The sequence below is a fragment of the Giraffa tippelskirchi genome, chromosome 12 (assembly GCF_054371585.1).
Source record: "Giraffa tippelskirchi isolate mGirTip1 chromosome 12, T2T-mGirTip1v1.2.pri, whole genome shotgun sequence".
Classification (NCBI taxonomy): Eukaryota; Metazoa; Chordata; class Mammalia; order Artiodactyla; family Giraffidae; genus Giraffa; species Giraffa tippelskirchi.
In genome coordinates this window covers 137,235,150-137,247,182 of record NC_137286.1, presented here as the reverse complement: position 1 = coordinate 137,247,182, position 12,033 = coordinate 137,235,150, and the positions used below count along the sequence as shown (strand labels likewise).

General features: G+C 39.8%; 1 protein-coding gene and 1 long non-coding RNA gene across 2 annotated transcripts in view; both read right to left on the bottom strand.

The window, feature by feature from the left end:
- Positions 1-8,189, bottom strand: part of LOC145529742 (uncharacterized) — a 42,210-nt gene extending 34,021 nt beyond the window's left edge. Inside the window, exon 1 of the long non-coding RNA XR_014071324.1 lies at positions 7,087-8,189. This is a non-coding gene — a long non-coding RNA (uncharacterized LOC145529742). The remainder of the gene's footprint in view (positions 1-7,086) is intronic.
- The window catches only part of HS6ST3 (heparan sulfate 6-O-sulfotransferase 3), a 694,649-nt gene that overhangs the window by 340,526 nt on the left and 342,090 nt on the right, over positions 1-12,033 (bottom strand). The window lies entirely within an intron of this gene.

Below are 12,033 nucleotides of genomic sequence, written 5' to 3'. Positions count from 1 at the left end.
GCAGTCTTGTCTGCCCATCTGTATGTGTTTTGCCAGCTCAGAATATCCCTAAAGAGGAACAGAAGTGCTTGGAATCAATACTGTCTAATTCAATTTTTTTTCACGGCTATCAAAAAGAGTTTGGTAATTAAGAAGCAATCCCATTAAAATGTCCAGCACCTATACGATAACCAACAGAGTCTTAGATGGTTCTCTGTTTCTGAAATACTATTTACGTGTTCACTTTGTACATCACATTTATAGAACTGCCACATTGTCACCAAGCAAATAACTATTTTCTGTTTGTACCACCTATGCTGCCAGAAGTTGCAAGTTAAGGGAAATAATTTCATACGGTTTGCAGTTTGAGCTTCTTTTAAAGAGACCCAACCTGGGATTATCAACCTTGTGATGTTAAGCATTTTTGCAATTTAAGCTAAGTGTTTCCATCAAGTGTTTTAAAGATAAATCTCAATCTTGCCACATTCAAATGACACAAATTTTCCATTAAAAGGATAAATATGTGTTTGACCCTTGAAGTATACATCCGAACAAGGACAAAATAAGAGGAGAGATTCTAACCAGGGCCATTAAACTAATTGTATTCAGTCTCCATGAAATTGTTAGAGTTTAAACATATCAACATTTTTTTGCCTATTATTTTGCTACTTTATTAAAATATTGCATCCATAAATACTAAAGATGAAAAATTATTTACATACACTAAGGGTATCTATGGTAATAATTCAAAAAGATTAATTTATTTCATAAATATGCAAACATTATAATTATATACAGTAGCTACATTTTCCAAAGAAAAAACTCTAGACAGCACCCTAATACTTGACCTCAGACTGAAAAATAACATTAAAAATCAGGACTGCACAGTAAAATCTATGATTTATACCAAAAAATTAGTTATAAATATAAGTAAATTTTTTAATTTTATATAAACTAAGTTATAGGGAAAATCAGATTAATCTAAGAAAGTGTTAGTCACTCAGTCATGTACGGCTCTGCGACCCTATGGACTGTAGCCCACCAGGCTCCTCTGTCCATGGGATTCTCCATGCAAGAATACTAGATTGGGTTGCCATTCCCTTCTCATAACCTAAGAAAACCTCAGTTTAAATACCATCACGAAGGCAAAAAGAAGCCTCTGTAAGCCTCTAATTTTCACTTTCTCAGATGACTTTAAGATAAATGAGACAGAAGTGAGAGTCTCCTAGGAACATCATAGCATACAAAATTAAGGACATGTATAACAGATATATAAAATAAATATATACGGAATATATAAATAAGATTACATATTGTATAACTCATTACTAAGAACAATACATTCACTTATTACTTACAAAAATGTATTTACATATCAATAATGTGTGTAACTGAAGTAGAGGGCTATTGGACATTCAAGTCTGGATATAGTGGGCCAGTTGCCTCATCTGCAAACTGACTACAAGTGGATAATGCATGTTCTGATTAACCTACTCATTTTTAGTTTCTCACAGCAGAAACAATTTATAACAAAGGGTCAAAATGCTGATTATATAGCTACATCAATCCTAGTATCTTCAGTCTCACATAGCAGTAATCATAACAAAAGGTTAAAAATATTGATTATATAGTTACTACATACATGTTATCTTTACCATATTTATCCCAACACACCCAGATAATAAGGAAAAAAATGCATTTGTTCTTTCCAAAATTTACCTAGAACAACCAAGGCTCAGAATCCAACTAAACATACACATAATAAAAAAGCATTAGTGAAGTTGACTCTTCCACAAAAGATAACACAGTCTTATTACTCTGGCAGGAACAACTCAGAGGTTATACTTAACTCAAGAGGCCAGAGTTAAGCCAGCGGTTTTTAAAAAGGTATTTTTCTACAGTAATTCCACTGGCCTGGTTACTTCTGTTTCACATAAGTACAGGATTTCTGTTTCCACTATAAAATCACCATTAAAAAGTTTTAAACTGACCTAAAACCAAGGGATAACTTGACCACGGATAAACAGTTCATGCTGTTTTATAATAAAGACAAAGTTCAAAATGACCTAACGACTAAAATTTTATTTCAAAACTATACTAAAAGTAGTAAAAGGAGCCCGTGATTTGAGTTCCATCTCTACAAACACCGATTTCTTTCCATCTTGTTTCATCTATCAAGTTCTAGGGAATGAAATGTGTGGCCTGCACATTCAACACTCAGTAGTTAAGAGACTGATGCTCAGTCATCCCCTTCCAGTGGTGAAAACACCATTCTTTGGAGAAAATACTTAATGGGACGCCTCTTACTGTATTAAGACACCTTACTTTGTTTCACTTCATTCTAGCTTGATGCCACACTAATAAACTTTAAAGCAAAGTGGTCTTGGGTAATACACATTGGTAAAATTAGTAGTCAGACTGACAAAAATATAAAGGGGAAGGCTAAGTCCTGACTCAGAAAGCGGAAAGAAGAGGAATTTATATCACTCATCTCCCACACTCAGTTAATTCCTTGAACTTCCATTTATTTCAGCATATCAAGGATATTGTATACTCACTCCTCTGCCTAGGTGGCATGAAGGTACACATCATATTTTCTAGGGCTCAGTAATATCATTCCTTGATAAGAATAGAAGGGGCAGAGATAAGAGGTATGCGTACTAAGGCACTTCAGTTGTGCCGACTCTTTGCGACCCCATGGGCTTTTTGCCAGGCTCCTCTGCCTATGGGATTCTTCAGGCAAGAATACTGGACTGGGTTGCCAGGCCCTCCTCCAGGGGGTCATCCCAACCCAGGGATCGAACCCAAGTATCCCGCGTATTGGCAAGCAGGGACTTTACCACTAACACCAACTTGGAAGCCCCCAAACAAGAGGAGGATTAGGTAATGAGCCACTAGGCTTAAAGTCTTAAAATACAGCTTTCCTGCTATTCCTGACCACTCTCCGGGTGGCACAGTGGTAACGAATCTGCCTGCCAACACAGGAGATGCAGGAGACAAGGGTTCGATCTCTGGTCGGGAAGATCCCCTGGAGTAGGAAATGGCAACCCACTCCAGTAGTCTTGCCTGGAAAATTCCTTGGACAGAGGAGCCTGGTGGGCTACTGTCCATGGCATCAAAAAGAGTCGGGCACGATTGAGCAACTGAGCATGCATGCACTCCTCAAGATGCGAGGATTCTACTGTTCCTAGTGACCCACAGTCAACCTGCCTACAAATTTATCTTTTGCAGTGCAAGTGAATCTCGCCATCCATGAGAAAGCCCCAAACATTTTAGGCCGTAAGCAGAAAGCCCTGCTACTTTAGCAGATGCCCATCCAAATGAAGATGAAGCATCGCACAGAGCAGATTTTAGTGTAATCATCAATGCAACTTAAAAACATTGATCTGACACACATTTATTATTATGAATAATCATTGTGCTGCCTGGTAATTAGGGATAAATGCTAAGTCGTTCACATAAATGACTAAAATTAATGTTAGGTTTACACAAACTCAAATTTTCATGGTACTACACTTTTCATTGAATTACACCCCAAATCAATGTCTGCTATAGTGGGGCTTCCCAGGTGGTCCCTGGAGAAGGAAATGGCAATCCACTCCAGTGTTCTTGCCTGGAGAATTCCACGGACAGTGGAGCCTGGTGGGCTACAGTCAATGGAGTCACAAAAAGTCAGACACGACTGAGTGACTAACGCTTTCCCAGGTGGTACTGTTGGTCGAGAATCTGCCTGCCAATGCAGGACACAGAGGAGACATAGGTTCGATCCCTCGGTCGGGAAGATTCCCTGGAGGAAGAAATGGTAACCCACTCCAGTATACCTGCCTGAAGAATCCCATGGACAGAGGAGCCTGGTGGGCTACAGCCCATGGGGTGGCAAAGAGTTAGACACGACTCCGCAGCAGCAGCGGTAACATCTATGGCGACATCTCCACTCTGTATCAACAGACTCTGCTATAGTATCTTTCATGGCCCACAGCTGAGACACATTCAGTCCTTAAAATATGCCCTAAGTTTCAGACCCCTGATCCACCTTGAAAGCACCTAGTGTAATATAGTCAACTCCTGACAGCACTCCTGGCCAAACACCCCAGCATATCCATCTACAGCCACTCAGGTTGGAAATTTCACCAGCTCTGAGGAACCAGGGCAAAAAGCCTGAGTTCAGAAAGTCAAAAGCAAGCTGGCTGGGGGTCAGAGGTTAGGGGTGAGACTAAAGATGAGACTCTTCTCCTTTCCTATCACCACATTTTCAAAATCTTACACAATTCTTTCCAATAATAACCAACAGGGTAAGATAAAGAGAATAAAATTCAGGGGAGGAGGCCCAGAAATGGAAGTGCAGTTATCTTTAAGACACTCATTTCTATATTAATATTTCAATCAAACCTGACTCAACAATAGTCAACAAAAGTTGGCTAGGAAATATTCAAAATTACCAGACTGAGTCAGAGTGGGGGTAGAAAGGAGTTTCATGTGTTAGGAGGTGCTATGACAAATTGTAGTTTTCTGTTGTTGATTTCCAGGTGTGCGATGACTTTTGCATGATCAAAGGAACCAGGCACTAACGATGAACTTGTGACTGTAATAAAAATATATACTAGAACCAGTTTAGTTCTACTTCCATGTGCCACTGAAAGAGCACCTGATACACTATTTGTGGAGAAGTGGATGCAGGCAGAGTCCAGACATTTTATTTAGCTGTTCAGTTCAGTTCAGTTGCTCAGTTGTGTCCGACTCTTTGCAACCCCACGGACTGCAGCACATCAGGCCTCCCTGTCCATCACCAACTCCCGGAGCTTACTCAAACTCATGTCCATCTAGTCAGTGATGCCATCCAACCATCTCATCCTCTGTCGTCCCCTTCTCCTCTCACCTTCAATCTTTCCCAGCATCAGGGTCTTTTCCAATGAGTCAGTTTTTGCATTAGGTGGCCAAAGTATTGGAGTTTCAGCTTTAGCATCTGTCCTCCCAGTGAATATTCAGGACCGATTTCCTTTAGGATGGACTGGTTGGATCTCCTTGCAGTCCAAGGGACTCTCAAGAGTCTTCTCCAACACCACTGTTCAAAAGCATCAATTCTTCGGTGCTCAGCTTTGTTTATAGTCCAACTCTCAAATCCATATATGACACAATTCTCCGAGGTGTTTCTCCACATGTTCCAGCTTTTGTTTGACCTATCTTTTCAAGGGTGTTTGGATGGCAAATATCCTTAGAAGATAAAAATAGTGTCACCTTCCAAGGTAAAGGTTGGTCTGGTTTACACACAGTCCGTCATAAAACATTGGATTTCCTATACTCAGAGGTCCTCAGCTGTGCCACAGATCTGCTGTGTACCCAGTATCCACCTAGGTTGTGTCCATCACCTCCACGGGGTCACTTGGGGCAGGATAAGGTGGGTGGAGGCAAAGTGCAAGCAAGGGGGAAACAGAGAAGAGAACCAAAGCAACCATGAAGCTCATGCTGCTTGTTATGCTGTGAGTAATAAAGTTCTTTGTCTCTGAGCCAAGGGTCTCATATCTTTGGCCAACATCCCTGAAACTGTGGCAGGCTTGCATGATGATAGCTTACAAGCAGAGTAAATTTTACCCTGCAAGGACTAAAATCTTACCCCTGGGAAAATAAGATCATCCTCCCAGGAAACAAGGTAGGAAATCGCTATGGATTCTCCAATCCTCCTGGGAAAAAATACAGGAGTGTGTCTTATCCCAGCATAAGTAGTTTTGGTAGTGAAGGGAGAATAAAAATCCAGGTGAAGAACTTCTCCAAGACCTGAGAGACAGTCATATTGCCTGCTTCAAATACTCTAACAATACCCTTTATTGCTTATTAGAAAAAAAAAAAAAAAAAAGATCATTTTTTAAGACACAAGACTCCATTTTTGATTCCTGATAGAATTCGAATAGTAGGGAATTCAAATAAAATTAAGACACATTCAGAAAACAAAATCTTCTTAATACTCATTTTTAAAAACAGAACTTCAATAGCATTGAAATCAGACTTTTTATGGCCCTATATATTAGGGCAGCCTTCCCACAAAACATTAACCTTAAGTTCAGTCATCTTTCTTTCTCTATTTTTGGTCAACCTTTTGAGACGAAAAAGAGAAACTCTTACAATTCCCTGGAATATGAAAAAATGTCTCCTTCAACACTTGGGTTTCTTCTGCTCAACTGTGTCACTTTGGTTGCAGTGCAAACTCAATGATACTGTTTCAAAACATGGCTATTTTACTCTCAAGTTCTGAGCCTCTATGAATTTCACAGGTTTCCTATATAGATTCTGTTGATGATTATAGTTCTCCTTGGTTAATTAACGCTCTGCAACATTTAATTTTGCATTACACAAATACCAGTAAAGAGACTGAAAAATAAAACTAGATGCAAATTTTATGCTCATTGCAATGCACAAATTAGGGCATAGAAAAATCCCTGGCTGGATTCAGAGTTTTCTCGTGCCAGCTAGAGCCTCTAAAAAAAAAAAGTTAAATTATTTTTCACCAAATCAACAGAGGTAAAAACAATCACATAAAAACCAGACTAAACAAAAACAAGTCAATGAGGCTGTTACACATAACGCTTTATACAAATGAAGTACTGTCAAAATACTCCCAAATGTCAGAAATTAATTTAGAAATGTATCTTTTAAAAAAAAACTATCCTAGTGTAAATCTGTTCTCTATAAATTTAGTCCCAGCCTCTCATTATTACAAAAATATCTGTCTTCTCAACTTCTAGAACTGCTTCTGTAATGTTACTTTGCAGAGTACACGTGGTCAGCCAGTATTATCTCTCAATTATGCCTCCTTGATCAGAGTGTTTGAAGAAGATGGCCTCGCAGGACAAAATCGTACACAAGAACAATCAACCCTGAACAAGATGGCTTTTCAGAATTGTTTTTAGACATGCATAAATCAGAGATGCATTTGTGTTACCTAATCACCACTAATGAAGCTTGAGCAGAGAATTCAAACTTCAATATTTAGCTAAAATTTCAAAGAGCAGCATCTGAATTAAACTAATACCATTGTTTGTAAAGCTAAGATAAGGTATTTCCACATTTTCTAGCCAAACACTCAGTGCTGGATAACAGGACCATGTTTGTTACCTTTTGCTCCTGCTGCTGCTAAGTCGCTTCAGTCGTGTCTGACTCTGTGCGACCCCATAGACGGCAGCCTACCAGGCTCCGCTGTCCCTGGGATTCTCCAGGCAAGAACACTGCAGTGGGTTGCCATTGCCTTCTCCAATGCATGAAAGTGAAAAGTGAAAGGGAAGTCGCTCAGTTGTGTCCGACTCTTCGAGACCCCATGGACTGCAGCCCACAAGGCTCCTCCATCCATGGAATTCTCCAGGCAAAAGTACTGGAGTGGGTTGCCATTGCCTTCTCCATGTTACCTTTTAGACTAGAACAAAATTAAAATGCAGATATAAAACCATCTTGCTTAATTTGGAAATTCAAAATTTTAAAAGATATTTTGCCTTTTAAAATAAGGTTCAGTTTAGTTCAGTTGCTCAGTTGTGTCCAGCTCTTTGCAACCCCATGGACTGCAGCACACAAGGCTTCCCTGTCCATCACCAACTCCCAGAGCTTGCTCAGACTCATGTCCATTGAGTCAGTGATGCCATCCAACCATCTCATCCTTTGTTGTCCAGTTCTCCTCTTGCCTTCAACCTTTCCCAGCATTAGGGTCTTTTCCAAGAAGTCAGTTTTTTTATATCAGATGGCCAAAGTATTGCAGTTTCAGCTTCAGCATCAGTCCTTCCAATGAATATTCAGGATTGATTTCCTTTAGGATGGACTGGTTGGATCTACTTGTAGTTCAAGGGACTCTCAAGAGTCTTCTCCAACACCACAGTTCAAAAGCATCAATTCTTCAGCTTTCTCAGCTTTCTTTATGGTCCAACCCTCATGTCCATACATGACTACTTGAAAAACCAGACGGACCTTTGTCGGCAAAGTAATGTCTTTTCTTTTTAATATGCTGTCTAGGTTAAAATTATGTTATCTATGTCAACATCATTGAGAGTTTTTCTTTTTAATTGTAGAAAAACAAGCAATATGATATCTTCTATCTCTTTTCCCGCTCTAACATCATGGGATTTTTGCTATGTTGGAGGAAATCTTGTTCTAGGAAACTTGAAAAAGAGCCAGAAATAAAATTGCACAAGTATAGCTGCAGCCATAAGATACTAAATCTCCTTCCATAATTTTGGTGGGTATTTTGACATGGCAAAATCAGCTATTGGTTCCAGCTGGGGTCTTCACAAAGGGGTTTCAAGAGTCTCCATTATGATCTCACAAGTCACAACCAAATGTTAGTCTAATGCCAGCATACTTGATACCTGCCCAGGCTGTTTTGCCAATAACATAATTTTACCTCTTTAGCAGAGCTGCCGCATGCTGTATGACAGTCTACAACTGCACTTTCGGTCACATCTATTTCATAATGAACAAGAACAGTTACTGCCTTTCCCTCAGCAGAGAAAATATCACCAGAGCATAATTTCTTATTAATCATAGGCACCGTTTCTAAGGACAAGTTAGCCAGAAACCTCTTGGGAAATTTGTATGCTCAAGACAATCATCTCAACTTCTTGAGGGACTGGTAAATATTTGTACTGAAGAATGAAAGATGGATGGCTAGCCTCCAGGGCATGGAAAGAATACTCAATAGTTATTCCAATCTAGCCAGGAAAAAAAAAAAATAGCTTAGAGGTAAGCAGGCAGGGGTCTCTATTCAACACCAAATGTTTAAAGGCATCTTTATCTAAAAATAAGCAGATCTCACAACAATTCTATAAATAGTCAACAATGGTGAGATATTTCACAAACATCAATGTTTTGTTGAGATGAATAGACAAGTTTTTAAATGAGTCTCAAAACAAATCGTAAAAGTTCCTATGGCAAATACCAGTGGGAAAACAAGAAAGTAATAGTCTATCAAAAAGGCTCATAAAACTGATAAAAAGCCAATAGCATGACCCCAAAAATATGATTTTGTTCAAGCCAGCTCATTTATGAGAACTACCTAGCTCTCAGAGTGAGTTTCAGATTCACTGAACTACCACTGAGCAAAACATTTGTTTGAGGTCAGAGGAAAGTAGGTACCACATGGAAAGACTAGTGGGGTCTCTGGGAGCAGAAGGCTTAAAAAGGTCTTGCTAACCTGGGGCTGCTCTACAATCTGTTTTTTAAAATCTAAGCTATGTACTTGATGTGTAGTTTTCTTAAGCCCAATTAGAGTTTTAGCAAGTAATATAATGTATAACATCTTTTATCTGTGCAAAATTCTTTGAAATTCCATGATCTCTTTTTATACTGGAGAAGGACCTGATGTTGTTCATTGTTTTTGAACGTGTTCTTAAGAAGTAAATCTATTGTAATAAATAGCTGGACAGCCTGCTACCTGCATGCTCTTGACTAAAAGACAACTAGATGGCTATAGTGTTCTGAATATTTAAGGATATGTAGGCAGGTAGATAGATAAATGTTAGAAACATTTTTATATATTATACACACACAGGTGTAGGGTCTTCTGAAGATAAATCTAGGCATGCATGCGTATTTACTAATTTGTCTGCTTCAGATTTAACACGGCCCTAGGCTTTGGTCCGTGGGGTGGCTGGGAGTCGGACACGTCTGAGCAACTTCACTTTCACTTTTCACTTCCATGCATTGGAAAAGGAAATGGCAACCCACTCCAGTGTTCTTGTCTGGAGAATCCCAGGGATGGTGGAGCCTGGTGGGCTGCTGTCTGTGGGGTCGCACAGAGTCGGACACAACTGAAGCGACTTAGCAGCAGCCGCAGCAGTCTATGGAGAGGTCTGTTTAGTAGTGGTATTTGGTAACAACAGCGCCATTAACCATGAGGTAGAGTTGAGTAAGGGAGCCAAAAGACTTAGTCAGAAGAAGCACCCCGTCTCATAGAAACTCTACAGGAACTGGGATCATGCAGACTCATAGCAAAGGCATAATTTTTATTTCTCCTGGTTCACCATGGTAGATTTCATAGAGAGCATTAGCAGTGTCTTCCTGGGGTGGGAGGGGAAAGAGAATGTTTTTGCGACAATAGTTCATACTCAGCATGACTACTCTGAGGTTTCCAGATTATACTTGTTCATCCTAAAAAGTAAGGGGAAAAAGATGCAAAATTGTACCTTTTCAAAAAATTATGCTCATTCTGTACCTGCTAAATTGCTAGACATGACATGCAAAGATGAAAAAAACAAATATTCTCATAGTCTAACAGAGACAGGCAATTAAACTGAACTGTAATACAGCCTAAATGCTACAGTGGAGTGACAGAAATAACGTGGAAGAACACCTTGTTGGGGAGGGCTTGGGCACTGGGTGGAAAGGCTCCATAGGGGAGTCCCTCCAGAGTTGAATCTAGAAAGTCAAGAGGATGGGAAGGAAGAAAAAGCTGCAGGAGCATTAGATGGAGGGAAAAGGCACAGGAGCAAAAAAGAACATGATTCCTTAGAAGCACAAGTGATGCGACAGATAAGAACTCTTTTTAGTATTTCTTAGGTACCATGCCCTGCAATAGACATGGAAATATCCTGAACAAAAGCTGTGCTCAAGAGAGCTATATGAAATAAGGACTGAAAGTTAAGCCAGAGATACACTAGGACAAGCACTAGATGCCACTTTAAATATTTTGGTCTTTAGTGTAGATGATTCAAAAAAATTGACAGATTGTAAGCAAAGGGGAAATATGATCATATTTGCATTGGAAAGAGACATTTTGGCGACACGTATGGGGATGATGACAATGGTTGATTATTTAAGAAATACATAGGAGTAAGTGGGTCTATTAATATAAACTAAGTATAGAATTTAAGATTATTTAGTGAGCTGATGTGTAAAGATAACCCAGAAGCTTTGTGCCAAGAGAGAAAAATAAGTTCTATCATCCTCAAGTTTTTAGGCCAGAACGAAAGAGGAAGTGGGAAGAGCAATGTACCATGGACAGTTCCACAGTGGGCAGTGGAGATGGCATCTTCAGGAAGAAGAGCACCCCCTCCTCAGAAGACAGTTAGGTGGAAGGAAGAAAGTTCTCTGGAGATAGGAGTGCGCGAGGGAAGGCCTTCTGGGAGCTGAGAGTTGGGACACAAAAGAGAGGAATAGGAGAGAAAGAAGAGGTGGAAGAGGAAACGGGCTTTGGCAGTTACAATTGAGGAGAGTTTGGGAAAGCTGATGACCTTGCTATGTCAGTGATACCTCCAGGTCTCCTTCAGCTGGTAAATTTGAATGGGACTAAAGTAGTTTAGCATCCTTATATAGGGTCCAGGGAAGGCCCATTATGGAGTACAGAGTATGGAGAATACTACTGCAATGGTCCAGATACTGAGGGTTGTAGTGAGGATATGGGTGAGTTGGAGATGAAACAGGTAGAAGAAAAGAGGACTTGGGGAAACACCTAGAAAAAGAGGTGTGGAAATGACAAAGGAATTCCAGGTTTCTACTTGGATATGACGCTAGTCTGACAAACGACTAAGCAAGGCAGAAGAAGGACCGTGTCTAGAGGGCAAACTGCTTGCCTTTCTGGATCTTGATTTCCTTTCCATGTCTCTGGAATAACAGCAGGGTCCTAGTGGACTCAAATGCCCACACCAATGTTGGCTGTCTCTGCAAATAAGAATTCATCAAGAACACTCCGCTTTCAAATAACAGATCTCACCCACACAACTCTCAGGGGCCCACTAACATTCTTAGTCTTTTTCACTACCAAAGCTGTGCATGAATTCAGTAAAGAAGAAACCCCTGGAATAGGAATAATGAAGCCCAGTTCCAGGCAGCTGGGAGTGCCAAGTATTCTTTTTTAAGAGGGAGGTCACACCAAGGACCTTGTCAATCATATTCTGTTACCATTATGAGAGGAGAAAAATACTCCCACTTGTAACCCTGAACTAGTTTTCTCTCACATACAGGATTCTTTTACTATTAAATAGCAGTTATCATACAAAAGCATACATATTTGAAGGTGTTACTGTTGGGTAGGTCAATATGCATAATAAGATGTGGCTGATTTAATTTAGGTTCAGCTCACTG